The following is a 16,025-nucleotide window of genomic DNA, read 5'->3' as shown; positions in this document are numbered from 1 at the left end:
ATAAAAATCTTTCTACAGAGATGGGGCAAAGTGATTAGAGATGTAAGAGAAAGTAAGTACAAATAAAAGCATCAGACTCACCTCTGAGTTGGTATGATCAAAACAGGATGACGTGAAACTTGAAAGAAAAACAGCTAGGTTAGGACGGCAGTGAAAAAGAAATCTTGGAAAATTTAGTTTTGTTTTGTGTTACCTCTTGCAAACACAAAAAAAAGAATATATATTTTTTTCTTTTTACAAGACAGAGGCAGGAATTTAATGAGATAGCTGACTGTCAATCAAAGGATGAAGATATTACAATTTAACAAAAGATATTGTGGCTCAGAGATTGAGCCATGGGATAAAGATGTGGAGAGAGTTCGCAGGCGGCCTGTGGGCCTCTGGCCTCACTGCGGAGCTCTACTCAATTCAGAACGGACCTTTGACTGCCTTCTTCAACAGAAAGAAAGGTGAAATGTCCAGCTCCATAAAGCAAGGCCTGGTAAACAAGGCATGCTGGTGATATTTCATAATAGTGATAGGAAATATTAGAAACTGAAGTCACTGGCATTTGCAAGAAGAGAAGCAGAGATTAAAGATTCTTCCAGAACTTCTCTTACTAAGATTGGGGGAAAGAGAGGAGGGACTGACACACGAGATGGAGTTCTTTATTGAATTTAGGGGGAATCAAAATTCATGCTAAAGGAGAAAATTAAGTAAGATGTTTACTACGCTGTCTCAAGAAGAGTAAATCCTGAGAAGAGGAAAAAAGCAACAGCTACCAGCATTTTTTTCTGACAGAGCCCTTGAGCATTATTAGGGGGGTCCAGGCCTTCACCAATAAGGCTGAATACCTCCCAAACCATTCTGGGAATCTGCACCTGGCATCTCACTTGTTTTGAGAATGTTTTCTTATTCTCTCTTCTGTCATTTGCCTCTCTTCCACTCCCATTTACTGCAAACATGTCTTTGGTTATTGCTTAAGCTCAAAGGAAAAGCTATTCTATAGATGCTCACCCAAGTACTGAGGCTGTTGGTCGTTCTAGGCGCTGAAGTCTCCTGTCACATCATTGGTTGTGTAGGGGAGGAAGACATTTCCTCTACCCTCTCTCGGTTCTTCTGGCCAGAGAATGAATTAAATTCACATGAAACAGAATAACAGGAGAAAATTAAACAAAGCTTTATAACATGTATACACGGGAGAGGCTCAGGCAACCTGAGCAACTCTCCAAAATGGCTGAAGCCACCACCTTAAATATCATCTTTAGCTAAAGACAAAGGAGGATGTTGGGGGTGGGGAGAATCTATCATGGGAGATTGCCACACAAGTACAGTAAACAAGAGTCAGGTTATTATGCAGACTTGAGTCCTTGCCTTCCACATTGGTAAGAGTTTCTAGAGATAAGGTCATCCCTCCTTCCTGCTACAGAGAGGGTGACACCTTTACAAATGGAGATTTCCTTTACAATGTAAATATCTCTTAACAAAGGGTAAGTAAATTCTACTTTTCAGAGTTTCTTTCCTGTCTGCAGTTTTTTAAAACTAACCAGCCCCAAATAATCCTCATGCCAAAGAGACGTATCTTGGGGTGGCCAATTCCAGTCCCCTACAGTTGGATTCATTGATACCACAACAAAGCACTAACTTTTAATGAGCTGTTACTATGTTCCAGGCACAATCCTAAGCAGATCACATATGTCTGATCTAATCCTCACTCTAAAGAATATCCTGCGTTCTACTGTTCTGGACTTTGTACGTGTTATGGAACATTATTGCAACTTCGAATATAACCCCACAAGCTGAAAGAGAGCTTGCCCTGATTGATCTAGAATTGTTTTTAGGGTGTAATGTTGTATTTTTCACTATTAAGGCACAGTGACTATATAAGGCTATATATATAAGGCACTGTTAACACAGTGACTGCTCAAATTCAGATTACTTCTACTGTTATTGAAGTATGAGAAGAAAGTATTCTGCCAAATGGAACATTTTAAAACAAAAAGTCAGGTTATGAAAAGAAAAGTATAAAGATAATTAATCCTGAAGGTCTGAAAATTGTAGGAAGGCAGAAAGTTATTGCCAAGAAAAATACAAAATATGCCTGTGTTTATAAATGAGAAAATAACAAGTTTTGTAAATGAAGTTATTAAAATATATTTACAAGGCAACAAGTATAATAAATTAATAGTAACTATTTACTGAGTAGCTACTGTGTGCCTGACATTACCCTAACATTTGTATATTTTGCTGAGTCTTCACAATATCCCTGAAAGGCAGGTGCTTTTAGAGGCACTGACATAAAGCGCAGGTTTCCTTTGTGCCACCTTACAATCAGAGTGGTAGGTAAGGGTAACAGAAGTTTTGGGTTGAGAGGACACTCTCAGCCTAATTGTAGGATATAGAGAGGAGATGACACCATGACATTTAGTGTGTGACTATACGACTTCAAAAGGCTTTTAAAGCCAACTATCTAAGATCATGGAGAAAATGTGTAAACTACAGTTATGGAAAAATTTCCTTGATTTTATGAAAAGGAAAGGGTGGGGAATCAAGAACTAATACTTTCAAGATACCTTTTTCAGTAGTAAAAATATATAAACATTATGATTTTGCAATAAGTCTACAAACAGTCCAAAAAGGTAAAACACATTATATAATAAAGAAGGATGAAATAGATTATGGCAAAACAGTAAAAACAGGTATGTGTTGAGTTAATTAGAAACTGTTGTGCAATGTTTGAAGGATTTGTGTTGATCTTTGTTGGAGAATCATTAATATGTATTATATGTAAATAAATTTAATAATAACTTGTGAGGATCAAATGAATGATGGACATGGGAGAAATCTGAAAAGATATTAAAGCACTACACAGACGTAAAGTGATTCTAATCTCCCTCTTTAGTGAAATCGCTTATTTGATCGGGTATTGCAACAGTTTTGATTTTTTTTTAAATCAGCTCTAATTTATCTTTAAAGAGACTAAGAGATGTGCAGCAGAAAGTGTGTGTGTGTGTGTGTGAAAGAGAGAGAGACAGAGAATACAATTGTGAGCAAAGGCTCTGGACTCAAATTTCACTAATTAGTTGTGGAAAAGTTGGTAATTACTTACCCTCAGTGAGCCTCAGTTGCCTGACATAAAATGGGGATAAGGGCAGAACTTACATTTAATGATTCTTTTGAAGATTACATGAGATCATCCTTGTAAAGCATCTATGTAAAGCACACAGTGCCTGGTTGTATCTTGAATTTATTCACACACCAGACACATCCTTATATTGCATTATGATATTTTATTTCTGTAAAGTTATTTTCATAGATGACACACATATTTCACATGCACACACAAAACAATCAAAAACAAACAAGGCTAGTCCTGAAAAACTGAAATAGTGAACCATGTGGGAATCCAACAAAGTTTTCAGTTCACAAAACATTCACTGAGTTCCTTCTATGTGTAGGTTTTATCACGTGTTGCATTCTGTCTGGAAATAAGAATGCGTGCTGCTGTAATAAACAAAAATAATATTTGGTTACTGCCAATAATCTGGGTCAGAAGAAGTGCTTAAGGTGCTTAGAGTGTTGAGAGGGAAAATAATATCTTTTTTTTCCTTTTTTTTAATGATTAAGGGAAGCCTTGATATGGAAATTAACATTTGAATTGGCTTTGAGGAAATATAGAATTCTTTTCCGGCAGAGATGTTGGTGGGTGTATGATGCAATTTCAGAAACAGATTAGCCTAAGAGGAGATGTAGAAAGAGTGGAACATTTTCAGAGGATAGCATTAATTTAGTAGAGTAATTGGTATCTTGCTAACTCCAGAATTTACCCTGTTTCCTTGCTCCCCTTCTTAATTGAAACTTCTCTATTTTTAATTAACTCTTCAGAAATTTTAAACACACAATAAATCAGAAAGCTATCTTACCCATCCTTGCGCAGATCGCTTTTGCTATACTTCCGTGAGATCTTTTTCTTTCTTTTCTTTTCTTTTTCAAAGAATAAAACGCTGTAAGGGCCAGGCCCTGGACTGAGTGGTTAAGTTCGCTTGCTCTTCTTCAACGGCCCAGGATTTGCTGGTTTGGATCATAGGAGTGGACCTACACACTGCTCATCAGGCATGCTGCGGCAGCATCCCACAGAGAAGAACTAGAATGACTTACAGCTGGGATATATAACTATGTACTGGGGCTTTGGGAAGGAAAAAAAAAACAGGAAGATTGGCAACAGATGTTAGCTCAGGGCCAATCTTCCTCACCAAAAAGCTTAATTAAAAAAAAAAAGAGTAAAACACTGTAGACGCAGTTGAAGAAACTCCATTCCTTTTTCATGTCCCTTGTCTTCCTCCCCAGCAGTAACTGCTATTCTGGATTTGAGGTGCGCCCTTCCCATTCATAATTTTAAACATTTACCACATATATGTATATTCATAAATAATATATAGTATCATCTTATTTTTGTTAAACTGATATTAATGATAACATAACTTGTTCAATAATTTTCTTTCACTCTGCATTAAGTTTTCAAGTTTTATTAAGTTGATACATAGCGATCTAGTTCACTCATTTTAACATCTGAATTTTATTTGTTCTATAACCCAGTCCAATAAATTTCTGGACCTATTTTCCACTGGAATTGCTGTTTTCATCATCATCATCATTGATGATGAATACTCTTATTTCAAAATTCAGTGGACACTTTCTACTGTAGTCCTCAGTTTCTCAGCAGAACTGAATCCAGTTGCCCATCTCTCCTCCTGCGTGACTTGTGCTTTTCTTTTGGACTATGTGGGGCAGTACTCTCCTGGTTTCACCGTACCTCTTTGAACTGCTTTCAGTTTCCTGTGCTGCCTGTTCACATCCAGATTCTAAATATTGAAGTCCTCAGGGCTTTGTCTCAGGCTTTTTTTCTAATTTCGTTCTCCCTGCAGTCTCTCCATGAATGGTTCATCTATCTCCATGGCTTTAAAACTATCTCTGTGCTGATGACTCCCAAGTCTATATGCCTTCAGTAATGGCTATTTTCCAGGATCTTATGTATTTAACATCTTTTTTGCTTTCTCCATTAGGATATCTCTAAATCCCCTTGATATTTGTCTCTTTTCTGCACCAACTTCTCCTCCCTCACCCTGCCTTCTAATCTACAGATATATTTGAGTTGGAAATATTTATGATACATTGCAAATCTTCCCATTTGTTTTGGTCTCTGTCACCACCATCCTAGTCTAGGCTGACCTGAATTTTTGGAATACTCTCTTATCTGAGCTCCTTGTGTCTGTCTTCTCTTGCCTCTCTGGTCCATCCCCCCACATACAAGACAAAATGGCCTTTTAAAAATGCAGATTTGATTATGTTACTTCTCTACCGAAATCCTTTCATAAGCTTTTCGATATTCTTAGAATAACATTTAATATCCTTATTATGTCCTACATGGTCCTGCAAGATCTGGGTCCCCCTTCCCTCCCTAACTCTCTCTTTCTCGTCTCTACCTTAGTTGTGATGTGAGATAAAGGACTTCTGAAGTTATTCTACCAGCTCAGCAGAAAACACATCAAAATATAAAGCTTCTTCTCAGAAAAAAAGACTTTTGATTTGTAGCATAGTGAGAACTAAATAAATTACAAAATGCAGAAGTTTAAAAAATATGATTTTAATGAAGTGGGCGTATATTTAGGAGTGGAATGGCTGAATCACATGTTAGATAGACATTTAATTTTTCAACAAGGTTTCAAACTGTTTTCCAAAGTGGTGTGATCATTTTGCATCACCACCAGCAGTATATGAGGATTCTAGTCCTTCCACACTCTTGCCAACACTTGGTATGGCTGGGCTTTTTTAATTTTAGCCATTCAAATAGGTGTGTAGAAACATCTCCCTATTTCCCTAATGCCTAATGATGCTGGGTAATTCCATTCATGTTCTTATTTGCCATCCATATATCTTTTTTTAGTGAAGTTCTGTTTAAACTTTTTGCTCGTTTTTCATTGATTTTTTTGTTTGTTTTCATATTACTGAATTCTCAGAGTTCCTCATATATTCTAAATACAAATCATCTCTCAAATATGTGACTTTCAAAGTCTATGGTATATGAAGTCATATATCCATACAAAAAATTATACATGGAAATTCATAACAGCTTTATTTGTTGTAATCTCAAACTGGAAACAACCCAAATTTCCATCAGTAGGTGAGAGAATAAACAAACTAGTTTATCCATATAGTAGAGTACTATTCAGCAATAAAAAAGAATTGACACATATGGCAGCATGAATGAGTCTCAAAATAATTATGCTGAGTGAAAGAAGTGAGACATAAATATATATACTGTATGATTCTGCTTATGTAAAATTGTAGAAAATGTAGTCTAATCTATATTGAAAGAAAGCAGATTATTTGTTGCCTGCGGACAGGGGTAGGGGTAGGGCTGGGTGAGATGAATTAGAAAGGGACATGAGGAATCTTTTGGGGGTGATTGATATATGCATATCTTGATTGCAGTGATATAGACATATATTAAAACTTAGAAAATGATATGTTTTAAATATTTGCAATTTATTTTTTGTCAATTACACTTCAATGAAGCTACATAAAAATATACTAGACCAATTTGTTTTTTGGTGAGGAAAATTTGCTCTGAGCTAACATCTGTGCCAATCTTCCTCTATTTCATATGAGGGTCGCTGCTATAGTAGGACTTGATGAGTGGTGTAGGTTCCCACCCAGGATATGAACCCATGAACTCTGGCTGCCGAAGCGAATCATGCCAGACTTAACCACTATGCCACAGGGCTGGCCCCTAGAGCAATGCTTTATTAAAAAGAAACCTAAAGTGAAGAATCTTTTCCTAATGCAAATTACCCCTTCACTGTCAGCTTGCCAATGTAGTGTGTGGATTTGGGATTGTCAGTTGGGTACAGTTCTCGTCTGTGGGATGTTTGTCTCAGCACCTGACCACTTATTGCCCTTTTGGCCCTCTCAAAAGATATATAATACTATGCATTTATTTTGCCTGTGGTGCTGCGCCATGACACATTACCAAGGCTTCATCAACCTGGCCTTACTCCTGGCAGTGCAAAAACACCGCATCCATCTTTCACTCCTTCAGGAAGTTTCACCTCGCCAGTTGACAAGGGAGACTTTTATTTGAGTTCTATGACAGCTTCCTTGGAGAGCTTCAGTTTCCCTAACTACACACCAGTCTACACCATAGCCCAAATCTGTATAACGACAGGATCTTTTGCTTAATGTTTCTGCATTTTCCTTTTAAATTCTATAACCGAAGCAGGCCTTTTTGGTTTCATTTTTAATTCCATCAGGTATTCGTTTAGATTATCCTACCAAATTTTAATTGATGATTTTGTCTTGATTCTAACGTACTTTTGCAGATACCAGACTGAACTTGTGTTATAGTTAACTAGTAACAGATATTTCATGCCATCTTTGCTGCTTATTACTTGTAATTAAAAATTCACAGCTGAAAGCAATTTGTGTTAATAGTGGAAAATCCCTTCTGAGGGGTAGATCCAGGATATCCTAGGGGAAAGCAGAATAGGAAGCCATCACTTGGGTGTGGTTTGATAGTGCCAAGAGGCCCTTATGTAAAAACATCGGAAATATTTCCCCTGGCTGATACTGCCACAGGGACTGAATATCCACGACTGGTGTTTTTCCTTACAAATCTTACCAAAAATCTATGTATATTTTTATCTGGCTAAAGCATGATGGTTTCTGGAAAATAAAGTATACTGGGTATCATTTTAGCACAAGAACATTTATAAGATTAAATAAATTTTGTCTAGGTTTTATATTAAAAAGTGATAACCCACCTATTGCCCACATTTTAGCAGAAAAATACCTATTAAACAAGCTTGACACCTAATAAACATATTTGCCACGCTGTTCATTTTAATTCTCTTTAATTTGATTTGGGAAAACAAAGTAAAATCACTTAGTACGTGATCAGAGTTAGGGATAGCATTTGTACGTATAATGCAATGAAATATGTTAATCTGAGCTCTCTATCAAAATCAGAAAAAAAAGCATTCATAATCATAAGGGAATGACCCATGTAGCTTAAAATTTTTATGCTATACATATGTTTGTGCATCACACACACAACATGCACACACATATATACATGGCTGAAAGGCAAAAAATGTGAGTTTTATATTTGTAGACTCAAATTTTTACTTTGAGATCAGTAATTTCAGAAATATGCTTTTTGTGAAAAAAGGGCTTCATATTGAGTTGTGGAATAAACCCACATTTATTTCAAGAGAAGTTCTGATTTTGTTCCTGGACTCTCAATGAGTTTTACAATGATACAAACAGGAAAGTAAAGTCTGAGTACTGAGAGAAGGAACACATTACATGTATTCTTAATTGCTGCTTACTTTGGTAGGTTTATTGGCTGGCAAGACAAGAAAGGTCAAGAATGAAAACAATGAATATTCTGGGATCCAGGCCTTCATTAGCATTCTCTAGCTTTGTGAGTCATGTAAAGACAACTCTTGACTTTTTTTTTTAACCTTTTTTTAGTTGAGAAAGATTGCCCTGAGCTAACATCTGTTGCCAATCTTCCTCTATTTTGTATGTGGGTTGCCACCACAACATGGCTGGCTAGTGGTGTAGGTTCGTGCCAGGGATCTGAACCCGTGAACTGGGGCTTCTAAAGAGGAGCACCCCGAACTTAACCACTATGCCACAGGGTCAGCCTTTTAATCAATTACTGTTTCATATTTCATTACTAATACAGTATCTTACTGGCATCTTTGCACAACAAAATATCTCTCTTTCTCTCTCATATATCTCTTCTTCCTGTCTAAAGGAGCAAAAGCTAGAGAGTTACCAATTTTTGATATTGTTTCTTATCAGCTGCAGGCGGTGCTCCCACTTTCTCTCTCTGAGTACCACTCCTGGTCAAAATTGAAAGAAAGATTACAAATTATTTTATGTTTAGGTCTGTAAGCTTTTTCACTGAAATGAGGAGAGAAAAAGTATTGGGAGAGTTCACAGATATAAATATTTGCAGACGTTTAAAATTAAGGTTTGATCAATAAATCGCTGTGCTATAACAACACACGGAAAGTACAACAATGAATAGAGTATTCTCTCATTTCTCACTAGAATCATGAGTTTATATAGGAGGTATTTTTAACATTTCATAATTTTAAAAAATTTCGTCATTTTTTTCCCAAGTTTATGGGCTATGTTTGTTATTAAAATAAAAGTGAAAGCATCAGCCATAGTAAATACACACAGTGATAGATATGTTAGTAAGTTATATGGGCTCCTTAAAATTAACATTAACTTTAGTTATATTTTGAAATAAAACTAGAAGAAAAAAATTGCAATATTTTATGATTTGTGCACCGGGTATCATTAGGACAAGTCGCTGCTTATTAACTAGCTGCTAGATAGTGTTCAAGTTATGGCTGTTTGCTAATGAAGCAAAGTTATTTTGCTGCAACTGATTTTTATTGAAGAAAAGCCTAAGGGTCATATCTGCTCTGGGTTAAAACTGACAGAGATTAATTTAAATTCATTCGGCAGTTCTGCCGAGGTGACGGTGGTGAGTGAGGTGGTTGTCATAATTTATCTGTACTCTGAAAATCTTCTGACCTTATTTGCTTTCCAAGCTATGAATGAGCGATTTCTAAATGGCTCAACATTTCAGGATGAGTGTTGGCAAGTAAAATCCCATAACACAGGAGGAATAACGTGATGGCAGAAGTTGAAAGCCAAAGTCCGCAGCAGGAACCCTCGACAAGAAATTGTCTGTTTCATAGCATTCATGTTTAAATCTCTTTCCTTTTCTGCCTTCCTCTCTTCTTCCATTTGTCCTTCCTTCCCCCTTGCTTCTTTCCTACCTTCCCGTTTTCCTCATTCCCTCCCCTCCACTCTCTTTCTTTCTCGAACCAACCTAGTCTATATCTTAGAACTGATTTACACTTGTAAACAATATGCAAGAATGATTCCATTTTAAAGGAATCCACATTTCCAGTCTAAGTATAGCAAGAGAATTACCTCTAGACAACATATGGAAAAAGACTTACATTTTATTTTTGATTTATTTAGTTTTACTTTATTTTCATGTACATTAAATCTCATAGCCATCTAGAAACAAAGTTGTAAAAAGATGAACATTGCCTTTCTTCTCCCTGCCTTTTAGCAACTCTCTCTCAGTTTCTGTCTCCCTACCCTGACACCAGGTACCCAGAGACTGTTTTCTGTTCTTCCGTATTTCAGTATTTCAAATAAAGCTTTTGTGAATGGAATTTGAATCTATTGCCTTTGCATCCAAGAAAACTGAGAGTTTACATGTTGATGGTGCAAGTAGCTTTGAGACTACATTAACCCGCATTATTACATGGAGTTTTCTGCAGCAACACTGCGTTGTAGTTAGAAAGGCACTGTTACCTCCAACACGTAAAGAAATTCAGTTCAGAAAGGTCAAGTGACGTAACCAATGCTTGCCAGTTAGTAAGCCCCCAGGATAGAACTAAAACCCAGGTTTTCTGACTTATACTTCTGCATTCTTCCCACGGCATTACTTTGGAAAAGCTTTGGTTAGTTAAATCTTATGTGGTATTTATGTATGGTGAAAGCTTCCTTTAGTTTTTATCCCAGAATACATTGTATTGGGGATAATTTTGAAACTCAATTGAAAGATTACCAAATGGTAGAATTTCAGTCAGTGGTAAGAGAATATTGGCCTTGGAAATATTTTAGGAAAGGTCTTCTTGGTATTCATCTGCTCACCAGAGGAGGTCTACTGACTTCACCTGTACATAAAGCAGACCCTTGCAGATATGATCATGTACTTATGCTACTTTTTGTTGGAAAACAGTATGATTCTTTTTTTTTTGTAAGGAAGATTAGATTAGCCCTGAGCTAACATCTGTGCCAATCTTCCTCTACTTTTTATGTGGGATGCCTCCACAGCATGGCTTATGCATCAAGTTGGTCTACACCCGGACCCAAACCCATGAACTCCAGGCAGCCAAAGTGAAGAGCATGGAACTTTAACCACTCGGCCATGGGGCCAGCCCCTACAATTCTTTTTTATCATTCAAATGTTGGCAATAGACATAAACAAAGAAATTCTTCATACACAGCACAGCACAATTATTTAGAACACAGGATTTGATATGAGACAGAATTTGGATGAAGTTCTGACTCTTATCTTATTACCTTTATGACTGAGGTTTAGTTAATTGACCTCTCAAGGTCTCACTTGCCTCAGTGGAAAATGGGAAAGATTAGGCCTAATACTCTGCTTTTAAGCTCCATGTGCTGTATTGATTGCTAACTCTTCAATTATTTAAGAGTCACAGTGACTCTTAAAAAGTTACAGCGTTTTTCAGATGACTCCTCTATTCTAGTATAATACTTTTTCCATCCCACAACTTGCTAAATAAATACTCTATATTAAACAACATATTGACACTTTAGTTTCAGGCAAAGTTATGTTTACTAATTTTTTCAAAACATTGACTTTTGGTTAGAGAATATTATACAAACACTTTCTAATCATTGTGTTAGTACGTTTGCTTTGTGTACTTAAAACAATTGCAAGGTACGAAGGGATAGATGCTTCTTTGACACTTCAATCTCTTGTGAGTGTGCACTAGTTCCATTCATTTCAAAATGCTCTCAAGTTTTGTCTTTATTTTGTGCTTCAAGGTTTTTCTTTTCCTTTCTGTGCTGTAACTACTTTTAAGTGCAATTTGAGATCAAAATGACCATGTACCTCCCAAAGGCTTATGTGTCTGAAAGTCAATCACTTGGCTCTTTATTTATTTATTTTCTTCCCCCGTGGCAGGATTTTTTTGTATCCTTTTCCACCTCTGTCCACCTGCTATGGAGTCATCGTTCCTCCTTTGGTCAGTCCATAAGCTTTCATGATTTTACATGTTATTTAGATTGTTCACATTTTTCTATTTTTGAAAATTGTTTGAGTCTCTTGGGTCGGGATGAAATGCCTCATGATACTTCTCCATTAAAATTAATGGAAATATATATATATATATATATATATATATATTATTTAACAGCTTTGCAACTAATGGCAAGGTTTTCATGAACACATTAACATCATTTCATGAGGGATACCAGTTAGTCAATAATTAATGCCCTTAGTCCTCTAAGTCCCCCCCTACCCTGGCCACTTGAGTCCTCCTCCAGAATGCCTTCCCCAGATCTTCCCCAACACAAGACTGGACTCAGTAAGAATCTTTCAGAACCCTGATCCATCATGGCTGGCTTGCGTTCTGAATGGCCCATGTTCTATACCTATTATTTAATATTGTGAATATTTCTCCCAGTGATAATAATAATAGAACCTGTCCCAAAGGGTTGCTTTTGGGAATGAAATTATATAATGCATGCAAAGAACTAGTATAATGTTTTGTACACAGGAAATCCTTCATGAATATTAGCTATAGTTACTATATTATTGTTTAGGATGTACAATTTAAAAATCTGTATATTTGTATAAGTAAATACTTAAATATATCAATTTTATAAATATATTATGGTAAACACAGGCTTCTGTATTTGATATCTTCAGTTATATTTCATCAGTGAGGAATAATATATTTGACTTTGACTTGGATATCCATTGGATTGCATAAAATCCAAAATAACTAACAACACGTAATTAAAATTAGAAATCTGTGCAATTGATTTATTTTTAAAGAACTTTATTGAAACAAATATTAATGCATAAAACTCCTCTGTGTGTAAATATGTGTGTATGTAACATTTACTATTACAATCAATGTAAGGTTGTAATTTTATTGATAACATTTTCATAGAATCAGTATATGACTTAAATAGATCCATATTGGTTATCTTGAATGATTTAATTTATATATGATGCTTACATGATTTGTGTCAACAGATTCACATGAAGCATGCAAATAGTTCCCTCTCTAGTATTCTGAGAGATCCTCAGAACATTCAATATTTGGCCATCCTGAATCACACTAAAGTAACCAATCCTGCCTCTGTATGGTCACCTCCATTCTTAACTTCAATAACTTACTGCATCTACTCATCCAATGAGTATTCATTGAGCATGGAGTACCTGTCAACCTCTATAGACTACATGGGAGGTCAGACACGTTTTTGAGCATCTCACATATTCAGCCTCTGAAGGCAAGCTGCCTGGGTCTGGGATGACCCTGGGTTGATTGCCTCAGTTGGGTGACCTGGAAGAAGTTACTCAGGCTGTGTCTCAGTTATCTCATTTGCACAAAAGAGGATAAAAATAACATATACTTCATAGTCTTGTAGTGAAGACTTACTCAGTTGATACATATAAAACTTTTAGGATAGCACCTGGCAAACAGCAAATGTTCCATTAAAGTCAGCTATTTTTGAAAACAACTTACCGTTTTATAGCCCACTGAGAAGACTTAAGTGGCATCAGTTTGGACGCTGAACAGTATACCTGACTACATATGTTTCTAATTGTGGTATTTTGATTTTCATAAAATTGGATAGCTGTGAATAAAAAAGGTCCAGCATATTTAAAATTATTTAGTGTTAACTAGTGTTATTTGTTTAACATAAAATAAACAAAAAGTCAACTTCCTAATTAGGATGATTATATTCTGGGCCTTAAAATGAAAATGATTGAGATAGGATGAAGAGTTACTGAAGTTAGTATATATACCATAAATTCCACATTAAGCTTCTTAAATTCATTAACTGGGTTTCTGATAGAAATGGAGAAAAAGTTGAAGTCTGTGAAATGTGAAAAAATTCTTTGCAAAGCCATCTCTTCTGATGGCAATGACTGGTGCAATTAGATGTGGCCTCTCAAAGCACAGGAAACTGAATTGGGTCATATTTTAAAAAGAACTAGAGTTTTTTGGGGGTTTGCCTGGTTGTGTAGTGGTTAAGTTTGCACACTCTGCTTTGGTGGCCAGGGGTTCACAGGTTCAGATTCTGGGCTCAGACTTAGCACTGCTTGTCAAGCCATACTGTGGCAGCATCCAGCATAAAATAGAGAAAGATTGGCACAGATGTTAGCTCAGGGCCAATCTTCCTCACAAAAAAAACAAAAAAACTAGAGTTTTTGAGTATGAGGAAGAATAGGCTCAGATGAATTAGAAAGGGATGCAAGATAGAGAAAGAGAACTGCAAGTTATAATGAAGAGTGTGATACAGAAGAAAGAAGAAAAATAAGATATGACAAGTGATGTGGAGGATGCCAGAAAAAATGAAAAGCATCATGGGAAGTGAAAATGAGGAAGAAGTTTATAAGAACAAGACCAAGAAGAAATGAGAAAGAGGGAAAGGATGGAAGAAAGAGTGTAGAACCTACAGAAACAGGAAGTATTATAGCAAAAGACATTGATAAAGCACAGGGTTGAGTCTAAGGTATAAACAAGTATTTTCAGAAAGAAATGATACAAAAATCAAGGAAGAAAACAAAGGGAAAAGTAGAAGGGAACAAAAGATGATAATGCCATGCTATAATTGAAGTCTAGCTGTTAAATATTTGTCAGTTTCTGCCGAAAGCTTAGGTTGCTGTAATATTTTAATAAATTCATTACTTGTTCTTTAAAAAGATGACGTGTATTAGCATTACCCATCACTTTTCTAGTTTGAGCAACATTCTTCCTAGGTTAATCTATTATTTATTTGTTCAAACACTACACTAATAAACAAGCAATTATTCTGTTATTCTAAACAAATATGTTAATCGCTTCCTAAGGTCACCTTTTTGGAGTATTACTAGGAGTGATTATAAGATTAAAGAATGAAAAGAAATGAAGCCAAGAATATGCAAATGCAATTTACATTAATTACCTTGCAATGACAAGGATGAATGATCTTATTTTTAAATCAGAAATCACTCCTGAGCTAGCAATCCGCCATTGACACATGTCACAGTACTTCTGAAAATGACATTTAAAAAAAAGATCACTTATTGTGTTTGCATATGCTTTCAATATGGACATAATATTAGCTCAACCTTCCAAAATATTCACACATATCAAATGATATATCTACAACATGTATTTATTGAGTTCATTTTGTTGTCCAGGCATTAGTCAAGGCTTTAGGAATACAAAGAAAAAAAGACTAAGTCACTAATCCTGGTAAGCTTGTGGTTTAATGAGACAGATATCTAAACCATCTTTAATAAAATATATGTATGTGTTATCACAGTTTGGTAAGAGAGAGACAAGGGAAGATAAAAATTAAGATTTAAGAAGGGATCCTTGGAGTAGGTGTTCTTTAAACAGGGTCTCAAAGTATAAACATGGGATGGCCAAATTATTCCTTACAAAGGAAAGGGCAAGCAGAGGGCTTTGCAGGCAGAAAAAAAACAGGATATTATACATGTAACAAGTGGGTCAACCAAGACAATGGAATTCTTATTTTCTGAGGTAAATTTTCAGGATCCCAAGGTTCTATTTGGCATCCATTTAGGTGTATATTGTGACCCAACCTGAAAAACTAAAGGACTAATAACACCAAGTCACTAGCAGCAATATAACATAATGAATCCTGAAGCATGACATCTCTTTTTGCATCTCTTAAAGATTCACCAGTATTTGTACAAATTAATAGTGGAAAAGTTGATGCATCTTGCCGAGATCTATGTGCACTATGCTTATGGGAAACAATGAATTTTAGCATTATTTTAAAGGAAAGTTTTACAATTTTTATATTTAATCACATCTAATTGTAATTTAATTGAATTGTAATTACATCTAATTGTACAATCCAGTGGTCAGATGGACAACATACATACAAAATTTTTCAGCCAAAAAGGGAAAATGAACCTCTCCAAAAATGGTTTTGTTCAACATATAGCTATTGGGTACCTGGTATATCTGTTTGATAAATGCTAAAAGATAGGCATGAACTTGGATAAAATGCTGTCTCTTCATAACCTTCAAAGGAAGCTGTGCACAGAAAGCTAGGTTAGAAAAAGATGAATACATATGAGGGGTTTAAGGAAAATAATTTAGTCAGTGAGGGAGCATCAATTGGTGTTGTGTCTAGAAGCTTCAATTGCATAGCAAGAC

This window comes from Equus przewalskii, chromosome 4 (genome assembly GCF_037783145.1).
Source record: "Equus przewalskii isolate Varuska chromosome 4, EquPr2, whole genome shotgun sequence".
Lineage (NCBI taxonomy): Eukaryota > Metazoa > Chordata > Mammalia > Perissodactyla > Equidae > Equus > Equus przewalskii.
The sequence above is the reverse complement of the archived record's forward strand: the minus strand, read 5'-3'. Positions refer to the sequence as shown.